We start from the raw sequence: 24,487 nt of genomic DNA, 5'->3' as shown, positions 1-24,487 counted from the left end.
TAATAGATCATCCCCATGAAGAGCGCTCTTATGGGTAAGAAATCTGATGGGTGGCAAGGACCCCAGAGGCCAGGGACATATAATCTTCACATGGGGTTTTGAACAGCACAGGCATTTAAGTGGAGCACTCATGGTAGTCCATAGAATAAATACTATATTCCGTAATGAATGGATGGAGTGATGTTTACAGTGTGACGTTGGCCTTCTGATAGCTACTGACGTCTACAAGTTGGAATTACTTTTTTATTCACTTACCTCCCATACTTTGACATTATAAGCTATTCATATTTTGTCTCTTTTGTACGAAATAAGCCGTTAACGCTAAAACAGGTCCACAGATACAAGAGGATTTGAATGTGCAATGAAAAGTCAGAGGAAACCTACATTTCCAAGATTTTATGAACTAATTGCCAATGGGAATATGCATAAACTTGGAAGCAATTTGTTTGGTTGAATGAAGAAGTTCTTCATCCAAATTGCAAAATCACATGGGCTTAACATCAGGGCCAAAGTAAAAAGGGACTGAATTGAACATTTGAAGGAAAATCTTCAATTTATGTTTTAATACGGTTCTTTTAAAAGCTGAACTATTTAAATCATTAACCAAAAACCTACAAACAAACAAACAAACAAACGCACAAAAGATGCCCAGGACCATGTGACTACTAATGAACTCTAACAGACATCTAAACAATCAGTACCAACCTTTCTCAACCTCTTCCAAAACATGGGAGAGAAAGGAATAGTTCCTAACTTATTCTATAGGGCCAGCGTTACTCTGACACCAAAGTCAGCGAAAGACATAAAAAAAAAAGACTAATGTGCCCATGAATAAAACACAAAAATCCTCAACAATACATTAGCAAACCAAAACCAGTAGCAACAGTAGCAATATGCACCATGAGCAAGTGGGATTCACTCCAAGAATGCAAGAGTAGTTCAACATACCAAAATCAATCAGTGTGATACCTCACATTGATAGAATGAAGAAAGAAAAGAAATCACATAATCATTTCAATAAATGGAGATTTAAAAAAAAACGAGCATCTGGTAAAATCTAGTGCCCTTTCAAGGTAAAAACCAAAAAAACCAACTAAACTAAACAAGGAATAAAGGGGACTTCCCTGATGTAAAACAACATTTATGTAAAATCCACAGCTAATATCACACCTGAATGAAACAAGAATTCACACTTTCACCATCTTTTCAGCACTGTACTCGAAGTCCTAGCCAGAGCAATTAGGCAAGAAAAAGATATAAAAAGACACCAACATTGGAAAGGAAAAGGAAAGTTGTCTCTATGTATAGATGATATAATCAGTTGTATTTCTGTAATGAACTGTCTGAAACAGAAATTAAGAAATCAATTCCATTTACAACAGTATCAAAAAGAATTAGGTACTTAGGAATAATTTGAGGAGGTACAAGTCTTGTACAATGAAAACTACACAATAATGCTGAGAAAATGAAGGCAGCTAAATATGTGCTCATGTGATAGAAGACAATATTGTTGAGGTTGTAGTACTCCCCCAGACAATCTATGGATTCCTTTTAATAGCTATCAAAATCCCAATGGCTTTTTGTAAAAGTCGTAAAGCTGGACATACATTCGTAAGAAAATTCAAGGCACATAGAATAGTCAACTCTATCTTGAAACAGAAGAACAAAGTTGAAGGACTTATACTTTTTCATCTCAAAACTCTTTCTTGCATCAAAGGACACTATTCGGAGTGGAAAAAAAAATAACTCACAGAATGAGGAAGAATTTACAAATGATATATCTGAAAAGGGTCTAGTATCCAGTATATACAAAGAACACTTACAATTCAACAACAAAAAGACTAAAAGCCCAATTAATGCATGGGATATCAACATGAACAGTCATTTGAGGAATGCAGATAAAACCACAATGAGATAATGCCACTTCACACCCACTAGGATATCTATGATCATAATCATAATCAAGAGGAAATAAGTGTTTGTGAGAATGGGAGAAATAAGAACACTGTGCATTGCTGATCAGAATTTCAAGTGATGGAGCCACTCTGTACAACACTTTGGGTGATCCTCAGTAGGTTAAACCTAGAATTGCCACATGACCCAGCATTTCCACTCCTAGGTGTATATCCAAAATAATCGAAAACAGGGGTTCAACCAAAAACTTGTATGCGAATGTGTGTTGCAGTACTAACTACAGTAGCAAAAAGGTGGAAACAACTCAAATGCCCATCAAGGGGTGGACAGATAAATAAAGTGTAGTATAGCCATACAACGGAATAGCATTCTGGTATAAAAGGGGATGGCGTACAGATACATGCTATAATACAGATGAATCTTGAAAACATTGTGTTAAGTGAGCAAAGACACAGAGGCCACATATTGTGTTATTCCACTTACATTAAACATACAGGATAGGCAAATCCATAGACAGAAAGCAGATTTGTAGATTTTAGGGGACAGGTGTATAGTGGGGTGGGAACGGGATTTCCTCTTGGGGTGATGAAAATGTTCTGGAGCTGGATGGTGGTGGTGGCTGCACAAGAGTGTGGAAATACTTAACTGCCACTGTGTCGTACACCCTGAAGTGGTTAAAATGATAAACTTTATGTTTTGTGTATTTTACCACAGTAAAAAGCTTAGCTATTATGGCCAGTTTCTCCGAAGCAATGAAATTATTTTTTTATTATGCATCTTGGCAATTTTATACTTTAAATGCCTAGTTTTTTTTCGGATTAGAAAAACAGTATTTGTTTACTAGTAAGGTTTCAGCCACACAGAAGCACTGTGGGAAAAATAAAACATACCCGTGTTCCCACCACTAACAAGTAGCCACAGTGAGTTTTTAATGTCAATCCTTCCAGGCTTTTTTTCTCATGGGCATAGGGGTGTGTGCACACACTCATGGTTGTTATTTTCATTTTAACAAAACCGTTATTATGCAGTACACAGTGTTTTATAATCTGCTTTCCCTCTTGCTATATCATGAGCATTTTCCTATTGTCATTTCATGTTCTCCCACATCACATTAAATGGCCAGATAGCATTCCATCTTATGGTTGTAACATAATTTATTTAGCCAATTTCTATTGTTGGATGGATCCTAACATTTTAGAGTTGGAATACACTATAGACATTGTTGTGTCCCAGTTATTCCTTTCCCAAGCTTTATAGCTGCAAGCCTTAAGCACGTGGCACACAAAAAACCATTCAACATTTTGAAAACAGACTTAATTTTTCACTTTGCAGCTGGATTTCGGTATTGCAGGGGCTTTGGATTTGCCATTCAGGAATCAAAAAAAGATGGAAATAGCGGATGGGTGGTAGGAGGGGGGAACGAGCCAGGTGTAAAGTAGTGCCCAAGGCATCAAAACTCTATCCTGAATGGTTTTGTGTCCCTGAAAAATACATATGACAGACCACAAAATAGGTTCTATTGAATCTGTTGATGACAGTTCCATCACGCAAAATGGATAATGCCTTGACAGAGACGAGACTAAGTAGAGAACGGGTTGCGGTGAATGTGTCTCTCATACTCAAGCAGCACTTTCTCTTCCCCACAGTTCACAGAACGAGAACATCCAGTCATTCGGTCTTGCTGTGCTGAGCCTCCCTTTGTGTTTCTGGAGGCACGGGGTCCAGGCAGGAGAAGTCGTTCCTGACGCTTTCATTTCAACTGCCCGTCAGCGTCAGAGACTTCAGGATATTCTCTGATGATGTCTTTAAACGCAAATGCGTCGCATCAAGGTAGAAATAACTGTGTTCCTTTCGTGAGGTCTACACGAAATGTGACACATACTCTGGATGTTGGAGGATTATCGAAGCAGTTGTATGTGTTTCCTGGGGTGTCCCTCATGGGACGGAGGCTTTCCAATTAGAGTGATGCACTCTCACTGTCACCGAGGCATTTTCCACAATGGGGTGGCTTCTCAATAACACCCCCCGTTGGCTTAGTTGCGTTTGGTAGAGGGCACAGGAGGCCACCTTGCCTGGTCTTAAGCTGAGGTTTTAAGTCTAAGTTAGACTGGTTTTATGAAGAATCATTCCTAGACTTTTTTTTTTTTTTTCTATTGTGTTGAATGGATTTTTCTTATTGAGTTCTAGAAAATTTTCTATCTCAGGCACAAATTATTTTTCTGTTGTGTATGTTTCAGGTCATTTCCACATCTTTTGCCATCAAACTGTGTGCATAGTATAGAGAAATTTAAGAATCTCATGTAACCGAACACATCTTTCTTTCCTTCCTTGTTTCTGTACTTTATGTCTTAATTTAGCAAGGCTGGCCCTCCCCAGTAAGTAGTATTCGTTTTTAATACTTCTTTGTATTTTATTCCTAGCCTTATGTGACATCCCCCTTCCATTTCACTCTCTTATCCACCTGAGTTCAGGTTTGCATGTCATTGGAGGCAGGGGATGAGGCATACTGTTTCAAGACCACCACCTATACAATCTTACGTTCTCCACTAACAAGTGTGTCTTCGGGATGCACTTCCTTCCTCTGGAAATTAAATCTAGAAGCACGTCTTGCTTGTGAACAGTCAGAGAAGCTTCATTTGGTATGAATTCCCAGTGGCCTTACTTCAAATCAAGGCCAGTACAAAGCCTGGACGCTTATTTCAGTGATCCTTTCGGCTTCTTTCCAAGGGAAGACATTGTAAGGTCATTCACAGATTTATAAAATGTGTTCTCATGGCTTGTGCTGGCTACAGAGGAATTTCTAGTATGGCCCTGTATGCCTTTAAAAATTTGATGAGCTTTCCAGAATGAGTAGGTAAGTCTGTGCTGTAAGATCAAAAGCCCTAAGTCCAGATCACTCTCTTAAAAAGGTCTTCTTCTGAGTGCATGGCCAAGGGTCTTTGCTTCTTATGCAGTTGTCAAAGGTAACAACAGGAGAGCCACTGGCAGGTGAGGCCTCCCCAAGGTAGGACTGAGAAAGGACTTACAGTGCTCACCCTTTGCAGGGAGGGGCATGATCTAGAACCTCAGTGACCCTGGCTCCCCCCTTTTTTTCTTTCACCAGTTTCCTTGTTCAGGGAGAGGTTTACCTTTGCCAGAAAAAGGCTCCTAGTTCAAGCATGCATCTGTCTGTGGGGACACCGTGTCCCCTCTTTCCCTTACCAGACCACAGACACTCCACAAAGAGCATCTTATAAACACATCAGAGCCAGGTAAGGTTAACCAGAAGGAAGGAAATGACACTGAGTGATTGGGGTGCAATGATCCTGGGTCACTCCAAATCACCACATACACTTGAACTCACAAAGTCTTTTCTTTGCTCTTGGATTTCTCCCACCAGCACCTCTTGATGCCCAGTGGAAGCATCACCACCCACAGAAACTTTGCACTGCTGGTTCCAGAGCCTCTTTTCCCAACATAGCAGCACAGATGGATGGTGTCAGCAGAGGGCTAGGTGAGTCAGCAAGGTCAGGCCAGACCATTCAGCCCACGTCTGTGTCTAGTTGAGCAAACAGCAGAGCCTAGGGGATGCTGTCGGGAGTATTCTAACACTGATGCAGTTCGTCTTGTTGGCCTTGATCTCTGATGCAATTACCAAATTCATAGTGAATGTGCTCCTCATAGCTTTGTGCCCTGGAAACTTCTGGGAGATTCCTCTCTCTCGTGCACGTTCTAGGAAGCTGGTGAAAGACAGGGAAGGTGGAATTTTTATAAAACGCAGTCCTTCCTGGAGCTAATGCTGGGTTATGCTTCCTGCCCTCTGGACACGTGCTCCCGTTCAACTTCAGCAGGAGCATGAGGCATTTGCCTGTCACATGGGCACATGGCGGGAAGTGAGAGACACAGAGGGAGAAAATACAGAGAGAGAGAGAGAGAGAGAGAGAGAGAGAGAGAGAGAGAGAGCAATTGTGCATGCGCCTCAGATGTCTGCTCCAGAATGTCCCCCTTCATCCCTTTACTTGCTGTGCGGCCAGATGGAAAATGTAAAACAGCGCTGCTGCAGGAAGCCCTGTGACTGCCCGGGGTCCTGAATGATGTCTTTTGCCAGCTTAGAGACTGGACCTTCTCCAGGTCTGAGGCTCCTTGTAGAGATTGAATTCCAGGATTCCAGAAGGTTCTCCCCTTCTTACAAAAGGAAACGATTGTCCAGGCAGCAGTCCATTCACATCTGGCAAAGGTACAGACAACTTCTTGGAATGGAGCTCAGTATTTTACAGCTGTGGGTGCTCGAATGCTCTCTTGGTGACCACTAGACCCAGCCCTCGATCTTTCTTCTTTGCACGAGAGGGTCTCCCGCAAGTCCAGACGTGTGATGAGGCATAAGGAGAGGTGCACCTGCTTACCGCATTGTGGTCACCACAGAGAAAGTTAGGGGGAAGAGGGCTTTGGGTTGGCTGGGGACGCTTGCTGCCCTTGGCTTGGCACCTCCACCCTCACGGTCGGGAACCTGGCCACGGAGTAGCAGATGGGCCCAGGGCTGGAAACAGCCAAGAGACTGCTTCTGCATCCAGAGTGCTTGTGGATGAGCGAGCCTCTGATTCACAGCATCAGATGAGTTTGCCTCCATGGCCCCCTACCCTTGGCTGAAGGATGAGGGCTCTCTCGATCTGCTCCGGAATTTACAGAGTGGAGCCTTTGCTGAGAAGCCCACACAGGAGGCCTTTCTGAGAGCTGAGTGAACGTTCTACAGTGTGTGTCGTCAGTTGGCCTCGTAGGAGGCCCGTGTGCCGGGGACCCTGGAGAAGTATGTGGCAGGGCTGGCAGGATGCAGCTCTGGGAGACAGTGCCATGTCCCCTGACAGCCTAGGTGACAGAGGGCTGTTCGTTCGTTGCCTGGGCTTCAGAACAAACACGTCCCCAGAGCAAAGAGACATCGTTTAGCAAACTTGAAGCCAAAGCTAACATAAGAGGCAAGGAAACTCCATGCAAAGGGCGTCAGTACCAAGGGCTAACACCCGATTAGCACTCCCGGCCTATGAAGCCCTGTGCTATAGTGGCCATAATGGGCACTGTCCCTTTCATCTTCAAAGCAGCCCTAGGAGGCCAGTGCTGTGTCATTATTGTGCCTGTTTGACAGCTGAGACTCAGGCTCAGAGAGGCCAAGATGCTTGCCCTGAGTTGAACAGGAGCAGAGGAGACAGGACCCCAACCATGGCTGTCTGATGCAACAGTAACATTGACTCCTTCAAACCTGTGCTGTGAAAAGTGGTGGTATCTGATACATTCTTTGCAAACTAACTAAAGATCCTGAGAAAACAGAAAGCGCCCTCTCTTTCCGTTTGAGCTCCCCGCCCGTCCCTCCCCGTCTCCCCAGCAGCCAGGCCCCGTGGCCCCCGGAGACAAACTTACTTTAGCATATGGCTGCTTCTGACCCTGCTGGAAAGCCCTGGGAAGCTCTTTTCTCTTATTCCCCATAACTGCTCTTGCTTGGTGTAAAGCTCTCAGAGATGAAGCTTATCCTGATCCATTTACCCCCCAGATGCCTGGGTTTCTTCTCCCTCAGCGTCTGACCCCCACTTCTCCTCACCCTCACCAGCGTTGGCTTTTGCAGGTTGGAAATCGGAAGGCGCCCGGCAGTCTCCCTGCTGACACTGAGCTGGCGACTGGGGTGGGTGGGCACAGTGCACGTCCTGGGAAACCACAGCCCGGTGAAAACGACAGCCACTTCCTTACAAATGTGACCGAGCAACCCTTCCTCCTCCACCTGGAGCCCTGGGGAGGGGGCTTGGTGTTTCACAATAACAAGTCAGAAAGTGTGTGTGTGTGTGTGTGTGTGCGCGTGTGTGTGTGTGTGTGTGTGCACGTGCACGCATGGGCACCCGCATGCACACTCAGCTCCCTGGTTCCTCAGATACAAAAGATGAAAATGTTGTTTTGGGGTTTTAAGGTTTTATTTATATATATAATATATATTACATATATAATATATATAATATAATATATATATACATATATATGTTTATAAGTATGTGTATATGTGTGTCTATATATATATGTATAACATATATATGCATAACATATATATGTATAACATATATATGTATAACATATGTCTATGTATAACATAATCTAGCTTTCTTTCCATAACTTATAGCCTACATGTGCAGGAAGCCCCTAGCCTTGGTCCCCATTCAGCCCCTCCACTCTGCAGAAGGGTGTAGACATGTCTTCCAGAAAGGTTTGGTGCTGATTGGCTGTTACGTGCGTGTACTTAGCAAGCACATCGATTGCTCATTTGCAGTCAAAATGCCGAACACCCGGCCTCTGGGGCCACCATTCTGTCCTCCTGTTCTGTCCCCTGCCTCTCTTCCGTCTAGAGCAGGTGGCGTTTCTGCTGCAAAACTAACAAATGTATTTGGGGGCTCCACCTTGAGGTGGGGTGCTCCTTCAGGGTGATGGCGAATACCAAGCACCAAAGGAAGCTTCTAACTCGTTTGAGAACAGCGTAGAAGAAAGTTTCAGGAAAGCCCATTCACTCGGTTCCGAATGCCAGAACCCAATACCACAGACGGGACACTCAGACAAAGGGAGTCTGTATCTCACGGTTTTGGAGGTTGGAAGTCCAAGGTCAAGGTGCCTGCAGAGTAGGTCTCCGTGAAAGTCCCTTCCCAGCTTGTGGCTTCCCATCAGCTCCAGGTGACCTCCCAGAGCCCCTGCTCTGTGCTTTGTGCGTGTGCTCCTGGCACAGTCTTGTTGGATTAGAACCCCACCCTCGTGACCTCATCTAATCTTGATTACCTCCTTGAAGGCCCTACCTTCAAACACAGTGACATTTGGGATTAGGGCTCCAATCTAGGAACTCTGGGGGGACACAAATTACTACAAGTTACTACAATGTAACTATAACCTAAAAGCCAAGATGAACATGTTCCTCCTACACATGTAGATTTCAATGAGTTTCTTTCTTCCCTTTTTCTATTCCAGTTGGGAGAGTGCATTGTGCACCAAGAAAGCTCAAGTCCCAGTAGGCAGACGGGAGAATTACCCTACAACCCCTCCAATGCCCCCTGTCTCCACTGTTACCAGGGACAAGAGCATAGCCACGCATGCCGCGACAGATGCCCACTGGCCTGTGCCCTCCCAGTGAGGGAGTCCCCGCTGGCCCTGCTCCTGGTCGGTGTGTGGGCGTTGGGTCACAGACTCTCACACCTCACTCAGAGGTGCACAGGCCATGCTCTGTTTTTGCAAGCGGCTGCTCCAGTGTCCTCGGGGGTCCCCCATTTGCCATATAGCAAGTGGGGGGAGCATCAGCCCAGCCCAGAGAGCTCGGTCTGAAGAAATAATTTACATCTGGTAAAACCTTGGATTGCAAGTATCTTGTGCTGTGAGTCTTCTGCAAGAGGAGCAAACACTTGTCATAAATTTTAGCTTGATAAAAATAAAAAAAAATAAAAAATAAAAAAATAAAATAAAAAATAAAAAAAATTAGCTTGATAAACGAGCCATGTCTTGCCATACGAGTCATAGGTGGCATCCATGCTGACCAAATGCTTGTAAACGTCAGAGAATCACATTCAAAGGAGATAAAGTAAATGGGAGGAAAGCAAAAGTTTTGAAGAAGTCAATTTTGTCGACATTTTGATGGCATCTCTTGGTTGAGGTTAGAATTTTTAATTAAAAACGGAAACAACCAAAATCTCTATCATAGCAATCATGCTTCACTCCATCTACATTTGGGGGAGTTGGTGCTGGGGAGCAGTTCTCAATGGGCAGTGAATTTCCCCCTCACCCCGGGGGACATCTGACAATGTTTGGAGACACTTTTGGTGTTGCCATTGGCACATAGCAGATGGAGGCCAGGGACACTGCTAAACGTCACACAGCACACCAGATGACCTCCCCCCACCCAAGAGAGACCGTCTGGCCCCCACCATCAGCAGTGCCGAGGTTGAGGACCCTATAAGAAGGGACCATGGGGGTCCAGCAGGTGTATTTTTATACAGTGTAAGAAAGCCACTTGCTAGGCTAACTCAAAACGTAGGTAGGACCTGACGAGGAACATTTAACATTTAAGTACCTGTGTTTTCACCCATGGGACCGAAAATCACTGAACATTTTCCTTTAAGCAATGAAGCTGCCCCAAATCATCATTCTGTCGTGCATGCCGGCGGCATTATTGCAAATAGAAAAGATAAAACATTTGTTGAGCGGTATCACCCTCGCCACGGGAGGAAGTGAGCGAATGCACGTGGCACCTTGGATGCAGCACATGTGTGGGTGCGGGCAGTGTGGCCGTGACCGCCCGACAAGGGCAGCGTGCTTTGGGTGATCTGACTGCGATCAGACGGCTCAGTTCTGGGGCGGGGAAGCTGTCTCGCCGGGGGACAGGACTCACGGAGGTGGACCAGACGGTTAGTGGCAAAGCTGAGGCAGGAGCATGCGCCTGGCCTCCTGTGTCTGGCGCACAGAGGAAACACTCCGTCCTCTTAGCGGCCGGCACCATCCCTCGTCTTCGAGCGTCTGAGAATGCAGGGGTCAGGCAGGAGCACGGCCAGCGGGGGCACCCAGTGTGGCGTGTCAGGGGCGGTAAGTGATTCCAAGCTGTGTGGTTGTGCTACTTGGACGGTCCATGGGCAGCGGGAGGTCAAGCTTGCCCAAAGGCAAACCCCTTTATCTGGCCATGAAGACCCCAAAGGCTGTGGAGAAGGGGATGGGGTCCTTCTGTTCGGAGACCTAGTCTTATTTACTTCCTTGAAGATCTTATTTTGAAAGTCCTGATAATGACTTTGTGCCTGTTCTTGGATTTCACACCGCGGTCAGGGTGGCCTGGAGAGGCTGAACATTTTCGAAAGGTGGCCTGCACCCCTTGGTCGGCACGTGGCCAAACTCTTGGCCAAACTCCCGAGTCTCTGAATCCTGTCCTGGTAAGCCATCATATCCCACGGCAAAAAGTCTCCATTTCTCCCTGATCTCCTTAAGGGCCAAGACACCCAGGAAGGGGGTGGGGGTGCAGAGAAGAAAAGGAACCCCTTAGAGCCCACAGACTCACACCGTCTCTGTTTCCCAACGGAACCCCTATGGCGTCACCTGTGGGCAAGAAGGCTGTGGTGCAGAGAGGCCAAGCAGGTGTCCAAGCCCCTGTCACCCTTTAGTGCTGACACCAGGCTTTGTTCCCAGACTGCCTGACAGCACAGCCAGTGATCCCGGGAAGCAGGTGCCCCAGACGAGGCCCAACACTGCAGCCACTTTCAAGTGCACGGGTGACATTGGAGGGCAGTTGATGTCTCAGCGTGCCCATCATCAGTTTGAAAGTGAGGATGACCTCTGTGCCATGCTCAGCCCGGAGACCGGCACACGGCACGTGCACAGGAAGGGTGTCCCCACCGCCACGGTTTCTGATCCAGGTGTCCCACGACGCTGGCCACACAGAGCTTCAATGTGCCGAGGACCAATGTGTGAAATCCACCTGGCTTCCTCCCAGAGTGTACAGACACACCCCACACTGCCTCCCCAGTGCATTTCCGCGGGTTTCCCCGTGATGGAGTTCAACAGCACAGCCGCCATTTCACACCAGAAGTACAATTCTTTAGCCTCCTAGTTCGACCACAATTGTGAAAACCTGCGCCTGCTGTCTGGCCACCAAGACCCTTTCTCCGCACGTGGTGAATCCCTCACCAGCGAAGAGTAGCAGGGCGACTGAAACAGCCTAATTTCTGCATCTTCATTTTTAAAGGAGAGTTTTCTTGGACACGGAATTCTTAGTTGATGGTTTTTTTCAGCACTTGGGATTTATCCCTACACCCTCTTCGGGCTTCCATTGTTTCTGATGGGAAATCAGCCATTCGTCATATTATTCTTGCCCTATATGTGATAAGAGGCTTCTTCTTTCTATTCTCAAAATACTATCTTTATTTTTCAATAGTGTAACTATGACTTGTCCAATGTGTTCCTCTTTGTGTTCATCCAAATTGAAGTTATTTCAACTTTTTGGATCTTTCAGATAATTTTCATCAAATCTGGTATGTAAACCACTTGTTCAGTAATATTTTGTCCCTTTTTCTCCCTCCTCTCCACCTGGGACACCTATTATACATGTGTTACATAATTATTTTTGAGCACCTGATATTGTCACACAGTGCTCTACTGATTGGTGTCCCATTTTTCTCCCCTCTCTATTCTTTGGCTTGGCACATTTCCCTTGACTTACCTTCAAGTTCACTGATTCCTTCTTCTATTTCTAACCTACTGAGTTAATCTAGTCAAATGTTATTTGAGTTATTGTATTTTTCAATTCCATAACTTTCACTTTTTAAAAAATCACTTCCATATGTCTGTTGTGATTCTCGGTGGACTCACATCATGTTTCCTACTGTACCTTTGCATACATTTTCCTTTATTTTTTAAATACAGTAGCTGCTGGAAGTGTTTGTTAAATCCAAATAGATTTTCCTTTAGTTCTTTAACTATAGTAGCTGCTGGAAGTCTTTGTTAAACCCAAAGGTGGGCCTAGTCTGTTTCTATTTAACTAATCTTTTTCCTCAGTATGGGTTGAACTTTCTTAATGTGCATGTTCATTATTTTTCAGGTGAAAAGTAAACACTTATTTAGATTATCAGCTCACTTGTGCACGCCTGCGTGTGCAGGCACGCATGCACACACACACTCCTTGCTATCATGACTGGCAAGAGATAAATTTCTCTCTACTCTTACTAATTAGCATTTCCATAACAAAATCCTAGAAACAATGACACACTCATACATGCTAATACAAGCATAGACTCCCTTTATAAAAGGGGCCACTAAAGAACAATTAAAGTGCGCTTGAGGAGGAAAGAAGGGATTTGAGATACAGGATGAACACGTGTACCTTTTGAAATTCACATCCACACACTACCTATTCATTTAAAAAACAAAAACAAAACAAAAACAAAAACAAAGCTGTTTCACTGATACTCAGCAACAGCACTGTGCATTAAAACCTAAAAGCACCTGTTATTTTGCAATTACTACCTTCTCATTATAATCGATTCTTAACTACGAAATAGCAAAATGCATTTTTAAAGCAGGAAACAAGAGTTAGCCTCCAAAACATGGCTAAACCGCCACATCATACACTTTCCTGTTTACAACCATCATGCTTTTATGAACCAAATAAGTGAGGTACCACTCCAATGGTATTCAGATGCTAGCTGACTATTAGCCTTTCAACTACTGACAGTGGGGACAGGTTTGGAAATACTATTCCGTTTAAAAGTAGCAAGCAGATCTCTTTTAACACGAAAGGGACTCAGAGCTGAGCAGAAAAGGTGAGAGCAGTGAAGATACTCCTGGATGGCAAAACCTAGGTTGGCTGAAATCAGAAAATGCTTTTGAGATCAGCTTGTTCAGAAGCTCCCTATCTGAGATCCTTGGAACTGAGAAAACAGAAATGGGATCTCCTGCACTTATTCAACATTTCAAGGAGACTTTTTAAAGACCTCATTAATATTATGAATGAAAAAGCTGCTCTGGATAACAAACCAGGTAGTTTTTTAGGCCCTACATCTTTCTGGTCATACCAGCATTACCAACATTATTTCTCATCATCAGCCCCCAGGACAACAAGTTTCTCTTGTCCCCTCATTGATACTACATTCTTTCTACCTTATACGCCAGTCCCCACTGTCCATTAAACTTCTCTTTATCTTGCAAGATCCACCTCAAGTATTATCTTTTTTTTTTAAAGAACACATTTTTCTTTGTTTTGAGACACACAGAGAGAGAGAGAAAGAGAGAGAGAGAGAAAGAGAGAGACAGAGAGAGAGAGACAGACAGACAGAGAGAGAGAGAGAGAGAGAGAGAGAGAGAGAGAGAGAGAGAGAGAGAGAGAGAATGCGAGCACAAGCAGGGAAGCAGCAGAGAGAGAATCCCAAGCAGGTTTAACCAACTGAGCCACCATGAGTACCATCTCTTAATGAAAATATTATCTCTTAATGAAAGCATGAGCTGTGCAGCCAGACGACCTGCCTGCGTCCAAGTTGCAGCGCTAACACTGATTGTAAGACTAGTCTAGGTCTCATCAGGTATCTCATCTGCATCCCAGGTTCCTCCCCAGCAAAATGGAGACGATAGTACCTACTTCATTGGACTGAGGTGGAGATTAAATAAGATAATGCATATAAAGCACTCGGCGAGTCATAAACAATAAACGTGCAGTTGATGTTACTATCATATGATACTAATTCTATAACTAATCAGGTTTCCCAAAGGTGCCCCAAAACTTAATAATCCAGTTGGCGTGTCCTTTCTAAAACTCCAAAACCAAAGATATCACTTGACTCAGTTTTTCTAAGGCCACACACCCAAAGGGAGTCCAAGTTCTAATAAAACACGAGACATGTTAATAACCCTGTAGAAGGAAGACAGGCTATCCTACCTTACGATGAAATTCACAAAGCTAGTCATGCGTGCAGATGTTATCACCACAGCATCAGACTGAGTAGAACATTTTCAATGATAAAACCACCACACAAAAAAATTCTGGGAGCCCTGAAAAAAGTGGAGTGAACTTCACCTCAAGCAGATTTTAAAAGCTCTTAAAAATGTGATTTGCCTCTGTACTTCTTAGTCTCTCCTTGCCTGGACCAGATGATACTACCAACACCTAAAGAGAATGCTGAAATTCATTATTTTGAATTTGACAATGCCAACTAGCCTTTATTTAATATCATCCCTGATAACACCCAGTAATCCTGTAAATATCTTAAAGTGCTCCAAATACAGTTTTTTTCATCTGCCGTTCAAGTACTGCTTCAAATCCACCAATGATAATAATGACAGTTTTGAAGAAGCGAAGGACATCCAGGGAAGGACTGAATCAGGAAACATCATACATAGCTGCTTCTCACTGAGTCTCCTCCCTTTCATCACACTGTCTTCCTGTGCTCAAGCTAGAATCCTCAGGAGTAATTCTGGATCCGACCCCCACCCCCACCTCCGCCCTAACCCCCAAATCCAGCTGGTCTGATTAGCTCTACCTCCAAAGCAGATCTCTAATTGTGGCAGCTATCATCTCCATAGTAGTAACCACGCTGGTCCAAACCACCATTTCTCACCGGGACTACTATAATATCTGCTAAAGGGTCCTGCAGCTTCCTAAATGGTACCTAGTCACAGCATGATGATATTGGTAGAATAGACAAAGACTATGCCACGGCTGGAAAAAAAAAAATTGGATCAAAAAAAAAAGTACTTACTTTATGATCTCACTCATCTAGAACTCTAAAAAATAGAAACTAATATATTGTGACAGAATGCAGATCAGTAATGGGTGGCAGAGAGGGGCAAGAGGAAGCGATGACCAAGGGACACAAGGAAACTTTTCGGTGATGGGTATGTTCACGATCTAGACTGTGGTGGTTTCGTGGATATGTGTGTGTATATACTTTTTGGTCTGTGTGTATACACATCCACACTGATGTATAAACTTATCAAATAGCACACTTTAGTTTCCTGCAAGTTATGCCAATTATACTACAACAAAACTTTTTAAAAATAAAAACAAACTGGATGATATTTTTAATAAAATGCAACGTGTGGGATTTGCTTCAAATAAACCAGGGGAAGAGGGGAGCAAGGACAAAACGGGTAGAAATACAGATGAAACAAGATTAGACATGAGTTGATAATGTTTACAACTAGGTCCTAAGGACATGGGGGTATAATATAGTATTTCCTTGACTTTTACATATTTGAAATTTTCTATAATAAAAACAATTTTTAAGTTAAAGGGGAGCCAATCGTGAACCAGGATAAACGAAAAGAAGAAAAATACTATGCTGGCTCCAGAGCCCAGACTGCTGGTAGCCAAAGACTTCCTTAGAAGTTGAAGAGCAGGGGAATGTGGAGTTTAAAGGGACACATTTTATTCTCTACTCTATCACCTGAGAAAGGTGCATGTTCCTTTGAGAGTTATGCCATCCTTTCCCTGGTTGGCTCAAAGCTGGGCTCCCTTGCACACTTGACTTCTCATGGAGCCTTCAAGCTGTCAGATCACAGAGGCTTCCACAGATATGCTTCCAACAGCCTGAAGTTTAGGTTAAAAGAGAAACCGTCTTGTCGCCCATTTGAAGTATTTCATGCATGCTGAAGAAGCACCCGGTTAGATAGCCAAGTACTACAGCCACAGGCAACTCAGAAACACACAAACAGAAGCAGCATTTTTATCAACTTTGCCTCCAAGCCTCTGCTCATGGATCTTACAAAAGGAGTCCCAATCACATCAACCAATTTTTAAAGAAGGGAACTCTTGGCCAACTTTGGCTTAGAGCACACTAACTCATCATCCCATTTGAGCCTCATGCTTAACCTTGGGAAGCAGCACATATCTTTACCCCCTTTTTAAGCGTGCTAAATACTGAAACGCAGAGAGATGAAACAAATGGAGTGCCCAAGGTCACACAGCTAGCCTGTGGCAGGGCCAGGAGTCGAGGTCCGTCCCACCTCTGTGCCTGTCTAGCATGACTACCTCACAAGTTTAGCAGAAACTCTGATCAAGATGCATATATGAAGAAAATTCACATCCCAATTAACCCACTATTTTTTTTACCCAATCTCAAACACGTCAAAGGATTTTAAGAGTAGGCACATGAAACCATTACTGCAAATAAAGCTTTTTCAGTTTTGTATAATTTCTTTATCCCCTAGCACAAGAATGTATGAAGAAGGGACAGCAATTGACTTTAGACATGACATGAGGAGAGGACAAGGAGGGTAATGCCCAAAGAAAGAAAACTAGCGATCAGTCTCGAAAGAACAGCACATTAAACACAAAACCCAAATTAACAACCCCCATGGTATTTTCTCTGTAAATCCAGCATGTCCTGGGTGGTGATTACCCTGTTAGTGAAATGAAACAAAATGGCCATTTTTTTCAGGCTGCTTGTTTCACCCATGCTAGGTTAAAGTGGAAGAGAAATTTTTCAAAACTGTATTAAATTTGCTCACACTGTGGCGATTCTCCATTTTCCAACAAACCATGTCACTTTCAGAGTTCAAGGTCTACAGTAACAATCCTTTCTGCTGGGGTAATGCATGAAACTGGATATTTAAAACATGGATTCTAGTTGTCACAGCTAATAATAGCAACTAGTACTTACTGAGCACATAGTATAAGCATGTATTGTTTTTAATGCTTTTAATCTTCAAAATGGATCTTCTGACACAGGTTCGATTATTGTTAGGGCAACAATATAATTTATTGTCCAAATACAGATACTTTGGGGAATCAAAGGGGAAGTTCGTGAGCAGGGGCTCAAACTCAAGAACAGTGAGATCATGACCTTAGCCGAAATCAAGCGTGGGATGCTTAAGTGACTAAGCCACCTATGTGCCCCAGGAACAGAACTCTTCTGTATTATCATTGGGGTGACATTTACATGAGTCTATACAATCTTTAAAACTCAAAGCACTATGCACCAAAATAGTTACTGTATATAATGTTAATTACACAACAAAAAGCATTTTCAAAAAACTACCACATCTGTCCTCATCTCTCCATTTCCTGCTTCCACACTAATTGCTGTCATGTTCACCTCTCCTGGTCAACTGCAATGACTCCTTATCTGATTTCCTCCCAATTCCATTCTTCAATCTGTCTGTCTAATAAACTTATGAAATATTACTCCTGAATAAAGTGTTATAAGGAAAAAAAAATAAGCCAGATCAACCTAGCTGCACCTTCGTTAGATCATGCATGTACACCACTCCCTATGGTATTTCCAACACGAAGACCCAATGTGCAAATACAATAAGCCGCCAAGGGGAGCCTGAGTGGCTCAGTTAGTTGAGTGACCTATTCTTAGTTTCAGTTCAGGTCACGATTTCGCCATTTGTGTTTTGAAGCCCCAGGTCACACTCTGCACAGAGCCTGCTTCGAATTTTCTCTTCCCCCTCTCTCATCCCCTCCCCTTCCTCACACACACTGTCAATCAACCACCCACCCAACCAACAAACATTAAAATAAAAATAAGCAGCCCAAATCATAAGGGTTTGTAGTATGTTACACATTTATCCCATAGTTCACATAACAGCAAAGAAAATTGGACTATCGTGCCGCCATTATTTTTCTTTCTTATACTCAACTCATTTTGCTCACTGGTGGTTCATTTCTGTGTCTCCTGCTCTAAATGCAGTGCCCACTTCCGCTGGCAGTCCTAGTTGAAGTGAATTTCTAACTGCTTCAACTCAGTACCTTCTTCATTCTGTTGCCTTTGTCATGAAGACCTGGAACAAAAATCTGTGAAAGAATGGACACCCCAGGCCTGGCATGCCAACACTAACACCTGGCAAACAGCAACAACCTCCCAGAGACAGCAACTAGTAAACAATCAGTTGTCTATTTAGGAAACATGAGCGAGAAGACGGAGAAATAGAACTTCCCAAACGGAGGCTGACAAACAAAAACAAAAACAAAATCCACTGGCATTAAAAAGTGAAAAAGGGTAAAACCAAAGTTTATCTCAATGTTATTGCAGATGTTACTGGATACACTAGATGAACCTGAAGCCAATGATTTCTAAACAACAAAAACAACAGCAGCAGCAGCAACAACAACAGCAGCAGCAACAACAAAAGAATCTTCTAAACTATGCCTTGGTATAATTTAGCAGATAATCAGTGCTGCAGAAAACTAGCTTCATGTGGGAATAATGAGAATACCATAGGTACTCAGAGGAGTCACGCTTATTGCTAATAACTGATGCTCAGGTGGTGTGATCACTGTATCCCACAACACCAAGTAAGGCTCTCAAAAAGGAGGAGGGAACCCACGCAGGGCAGCAGATGCCAGAGCACATGGGGTGAATCAAGGGCTCAGTGAAACGGGAAGCCTTCATCACAAAGTGAACAAGTTGCCTGAAAATGCTGCAGATTCAGGCCAGCACGCAGGCCTCCAGGCTCCCTGGCAGGAGTCCTGGGAATACGAGGGGCAAAGCAATGAACTTACAGCTACCAATCACTTCCCTGTGGCAGGCACGTTACCTCATAAAGCATCTCAATTGACCCTGTGTACAGAAGAAGGAATTGAGGCTGAAGGAGATGTTATAATTGCTCAAGGTCACGGAACTAAGAAAGTTATGGAAATGGCCTTTACCCCAAGCACTCGGACTCCTTAGTGCATACCATGCTGTCTCAAGTATGCAAAACTCAGCTTCAGTTACCCTTTTACCATCTTTTTTTTTTTTTTTAGGTTTATCATTTTTTTTTATATGAAGTTTATTGACAAATTGGTTTCCATACAACACCCAGTGCTCATCCCAAAAGGTGCCCTCCTCAATACCCATCACCCACCCGCCCCTCCCTCCCACCCCCCATCAACCCTCAGTTTGTTCTCAGTTTTTAACAGTGTCTTATGCTTTGGCTCTCTCCCACTCTAACCTCTTTTTTTTTTGTTCCTTCCCCTCCCCCATGGGTTCCTGTTAAGTTTCTCAGGATCCACATAAGAGTGAAACCATATGGTATCTGTCTTTCTCTGTATTCTTTTACCATCTTTTTAATTAAATTTTTTTCAAAAAGCTTGATTGTTGTATTTTCATTTTTTTTGTTTGTTTCCTTATGTCTTTTAATTTCTTCTCTAATTGTCTGCTTGACTCACTCGTTCTTTAGTAGGATGTTTTTGGGGCGCCTGGGTGGCGCAGTCGGTTAAGCGTCCGACTTCAGCCAGGTCACGATCTCGCGGTCCGGGAGTTCGAGCCCCGCGTCGGGCTCTGGGCTGATGGCTCAGAGCCTGGAGCCTGTTTCCGATTCTGTGTCTCCCTCTCTCTCTGCCCCTCCCCCGTTCATGCTCTGTCTCTCTCTGTCCCAAAAATAAATAAACGTTGAAAAAAAAAATTTAGTAGGATGTTTTTTAACCTGCATGCTTTTAGAGGTTTAGCAGACTTTTTCCTGTACTTTATGTCAAGCTCAAAACATTGTGATCTCAAAGTGTGCATGGTGTCATCTCAATGCTGTTATATCTATTAAAGGCTTTTTGCGACCCAGTCTGTGGTCTCTCTTGGAGAATGTTCCACGTGCACTCCAGAAGAAAGTATGCTCTGCTGCTCTGGGATGTAGAGCCCTAAAATATCTGTCACGTCCTTCTGGTCCAACGTATCATTCAGGACCATTGTTTCTTTCCTGATTCTGTCTAGATTTTCTGTCCATTGTTGTAAGTTGAGTATTAAAGCCCCCCGCAATTACCACATTCTTAGCAATAAGATTGTTCATGTTTGTGATTAAATGTTTTAAATATTTGTGTGCTTTGGAATTCACTGCATAGTCCTTATGATTGTTAACTCTTCCTGATGGACAGACACTTTAATTATTTAATAATGCCCTTAAACATCTCTTGCTGCAAACTTTAATTTAAGGTCAAGATTGTCTGATATAAGTGTGGCTAATACAGCTTCCTTTTGACTCCCAGGAGCATGAAAGGTAGTTCTCCATCCCCCCACTTTCAATAGTAAGGTGTGCTCAGGTCTGAAATGAGTCTCCTGTACGACAGCAAATAGATGGGTCTGGTTTTGTATTATCAATTCTTATACCCTGTGTCTTCTGGTTGGAGCATTTGTTCCACTTCCATGCAGTGTTATTATGGAAAGCGATGGTTCCGAGGTATTGTGATGTCTGTAGTTTTCATGCTTGTACTGGTGTCTGTGGTACTTTGTGATACTTGCGACATTTCCCTCAAGAAATCCCTCTTAGGATCTCTTGTAGGGATGGTTTAGCGGTGGTGAATTCCTTCAGTTTGGGTTTGTTTGGGAAGACCTTTACCTCTCCTTCGATTCTGAATGGCAGGCTGGCTGGATAAAGGATTCTTGGTTGCATATTTTTCCTATTCATCACATTGAAGATTCCCCTATTCCTTTATGGTTTGTCTGATTTCAGTAGATGGGTCTGCTCCTATCCCAATACTTCTCTACCTTTGTGTGTTAAGGTCCAGTCATCCCTAGCTGCTTTCAGAATTCTCTCTTCATGCTTGTATGTTGCCAGTTTCACCCTTCTGTGTTGTGTAGAAGATCAACTCAGGTTACATCTGAAGGGAGTTCTCTGTGCCCGTTGGGTTTCAATGCCGGTGTCCTTCCCCAGCTTGTGGAAGTTCTCAGCTATGATTTGTTCAAGGTCATCTTCACACCCCTTTTCTGTCTCTTCTGGAAATCCTGTGATATGGATATTGTTCCATTTGATTTCATCACTTAGTTCTCTAATTCTCCCCTCTCGATCCTCAAATTTTTTCTCTATCTTTTTCTCCCCTCCTTTTCCCCATATTTTTACCTTCTGATTCATTTAGTCTCCCCTCTGTCTCTTCAATCCGCGCTGTGGCTGCCTCCATTTTAATTTGCTCCTCATTTATAGCATTGGGATTCATCACGACTACGTTTTATTTCCTTGATCTCCGCAATAATTGATTCCATGCTGTCTTCTACGCCTTTGCCAGTCCCAACGATTCATCTTTTGGCTGTTATGCTAAATTCTGATATGTAGCTTATATCTGTTTTGATCAAGTCGTTAGCTTCCTGGAACTTCTTTTGAGGGGAATTCTTCTGTGTCATTATTTTGGCTAGTTTTCTCTCTCCTGGGAGGTTTACAAGCTGTTATTTGCTCTGCACCTGCAAGAATTGCTATATGACAGGGGGCTCACGCCCTGTGCAGGTTCTAGCCCTGCAGGTAGTGTTTCTTGGAGAGTGTTACTTACTCTCTGTTGCTGTGACATTGTCTCTTTGAGTTCTCTACTCGTAATGATGTTTTTGACCCTCCACAAGGGGTGCTTTTAATTGTCCCTTGAAGCAGCCCTGGAAAGGAAAACAAACAAACCAACAAACAGGAACCAGAGACATGTAAGGAAACGTGCAAATAAAAGAAAGAAATGGACACACACACGCTCACACACACACAGAAAAACAGTCTGAAATCAAAAAACAAAACAAAACAAACAAACAGACCAGAATATATATATATTGACCAGGCTGGGAGGCGAAATGTCTTAATGCAGACAGAGAGAAAGGAAAATAAGGAAGGAGGTGGGGGAACAAAAGGAGGATAAGTTTAGCCAGACAGAGAAACTAGATGGCTTGATTATCCCAGAGAGAGAGAAAGGAAAGTATTGAAGTATAGGTAGGAAATGTATCACGGGAATGGATTATAAATGTCTGCTTAAACAAACCAACAAGCAGAGTTATCAACCTAAAGGAGGGAAGAGATAGGAAGGGAGAATACGTCTAAACAACAAGAATTGTCCCGGAATTACTCCAGGCTAGGCAGCATCACCGGTCAGGATGAGGGAGCTGCCTGGTTCCACAGCGCCTATCCTGCTCCATCAGACAAGCAGGTACCCAGCACAGAGGGGCGTGGTTTGGGATAGGCTGGTCCCACCTCCACTCTGGACCCTCGGACTGATCCCTGAGGCCCCGCCTTGGTGGTGGTGGTAGTGGTGGTCGTGGTGGTGGTGGTGGTGGTGGTGAAGTGGTGATGCCCAGCGTCTTCTCCATGACCTGGTGTACTCCGTTCCAGTTGTCCTCATTGTGCCAAGAGCACACGCAGGGTGGTCCTTCTTGCTCCACTGACTCCTTTGGCACAGCGCTTGTCGAGGGTTCACAGACCCGTTCCGTGTGCTCTGGCACTGGGGCAGTGCCGCTCTGTGCAGCTCCAAATGTCTTCCTGGCTTTGTTTGGGCTGCTGTGCTTCAGGGAGCCCCGCCTTTTCCTGCTGTGCACTGCGCTGCTGACCTCAATGCTGAGCTTGGGCATGCTGGGTGCAGGCAGGCAATGTTTTGTCCCACAGCGACGCCCCCAGGGAGGGGGCCACCTTCTCCTACTGCAGACTGCGCCCTACCACCAGCCACTGATCTGGGCGGGGGTGGGTGGTGGATGCGGGCAGGCTTTGTTCTATTGCACAGCCCACCAGGGAGGGGCTACTGTCTCCTTCTGTGGACTGTGCCCCTGCTCTACCCCTGAAACCAATGCTGGCTCCTCTCCTCCCCAGGTGCGCAAACAGGGAGCCTAGCCCCAGACCCAAGAAAGCCCCACAGTTAGAGATAAGATCCCTCTCCGTCCCAGTCCGAGGTTCTCCTCTTATCCACATACAGCCCTACACTTCCGCAGCCACTCTTTCTCTTACTTTTGTCTCTCCGCAGAAGGGGATCTCTTCCCTCCATTCCTACTTGGCCCAATTTATGTACCCCAGTTCACAATCAGCCACCTGTCATCTCTCAAGGTGTCTCATTTCCTTCAGCGGGTATTCAGTCTGTTTTCCTCGCAGACTTTTGGGGTTCAAAATGCTTTAGCTTCAGCACTTTGTTTGAGAGACATGGGATGTACAGATCCCCCTACTTCTCCACCATGGTGACCCCTCTGCCCCAGAAGGATTTATTTATAAATTGATGGACATCAAATTCTAGATCTTATTTTCTTATTAATGTTATTAGGATTAATCTCAGTACATATATTTAGTTTTAAGAAAAATTCCCTGTGATTTGAATCCTTTGAAAATGTATTGAAGAGGCAATCCGAATAAATATCACATTCCCTTACTGGGACTTTTCTCTTTCCATCTCTCTGTCTCTCTGTCTCTCTGTCTCTGTCTCTGTCTTGTCTCTCTCTCTCTCTCTCTCTCTCTCTGACACACACACACACACATCCACACACAGACACACACACACACACTTCCCACAGACTGTCAGGAGTCTCTCTGAGGTGCCCGCCCAACTCCATGGCCAGTACATAAACTTCACCAGTACTCAGGACTAGACATTCTCACTAAGGTCTTCCCAGAACAAAATGGAAGAAAACAGCCTCTGTCTGTCCCCCTCTCCTGCCTGTTTACTTTCCTCCCTCCTGCCAGGTCTCCCTGACCTCCACCCCACCTTGCTGTCACAGTCCATTCTATAAGTACCTGAGAAACCTAGCTAGTGTCTGATTCTGCAGCAAAATGCAACAAAGTTCCAAAAGGTCTCAGCCCTCCCAGGCCGATGAGTCACCAGGAAAACACGAGGCCAAGAATCACACTAGGAGAATTCTCATTCCAGCTGTACCACTTCCTAGCTGAACATGCACAGTGAAGCTGTCATCCAACAACAGTCTAGCTGCACATCTGCAGGCCTCTAGCCCACCTGCATTGCTACCAGGCTCGGGGACACATCCAACGATTTTGTTTCTTGAGCGCCGTCTGGACTGTGTTTGCTTTGTTCCAAATGTCTACCTCTAGGATAAACTAGATTTTGAAACACAAATATGCACAATTCCCCAAGGTAAAAGACACGTCCAGGAGTCTGTTCACTGCACTCATCCAAACCCCCAAAGCACTGATTTCTACCGTGTACATAATTAGAGAGAAGAAGCAGGCAGACACCTGCCCAATGACAATGAAAAAGCAACAGAGGGTGATGGAGAGCCCCACGTGATGTAGTAGCTGGAAGCCCAGAAGTCAAGAATACCCACAACCACCACGGAGGCAGGGGTATACCTCGAGAACAGAGCCTGGCACACAGAGTCCCTCAGTCAGTTTTCGGTGAGTGGTGAATAAAGCCACAGGGGCACCAATAAACTGACAAGCAAGCGAGCAAAGGCTGACAAGGGAAAAT

The sequence above is a fragment of the Lynx rufus genome, unplaced genomic scaffold (assembly GCF_022079265.1).
Source record: "Lynx rufus isolate CCGP_SWC_20201006 ecotype Redwood Valley unplaced genomic scaffold, mLynRuf1.p SCAF_41, whole genome shotgun sequence".
NCBI lineage: Eukaryota > Metazoa > Chordata > Mammalia > Carnivora > Felidae > Lynx > Lynx rufus.
Note: the sequence above shows the minus strand (reverse complement) of the source record.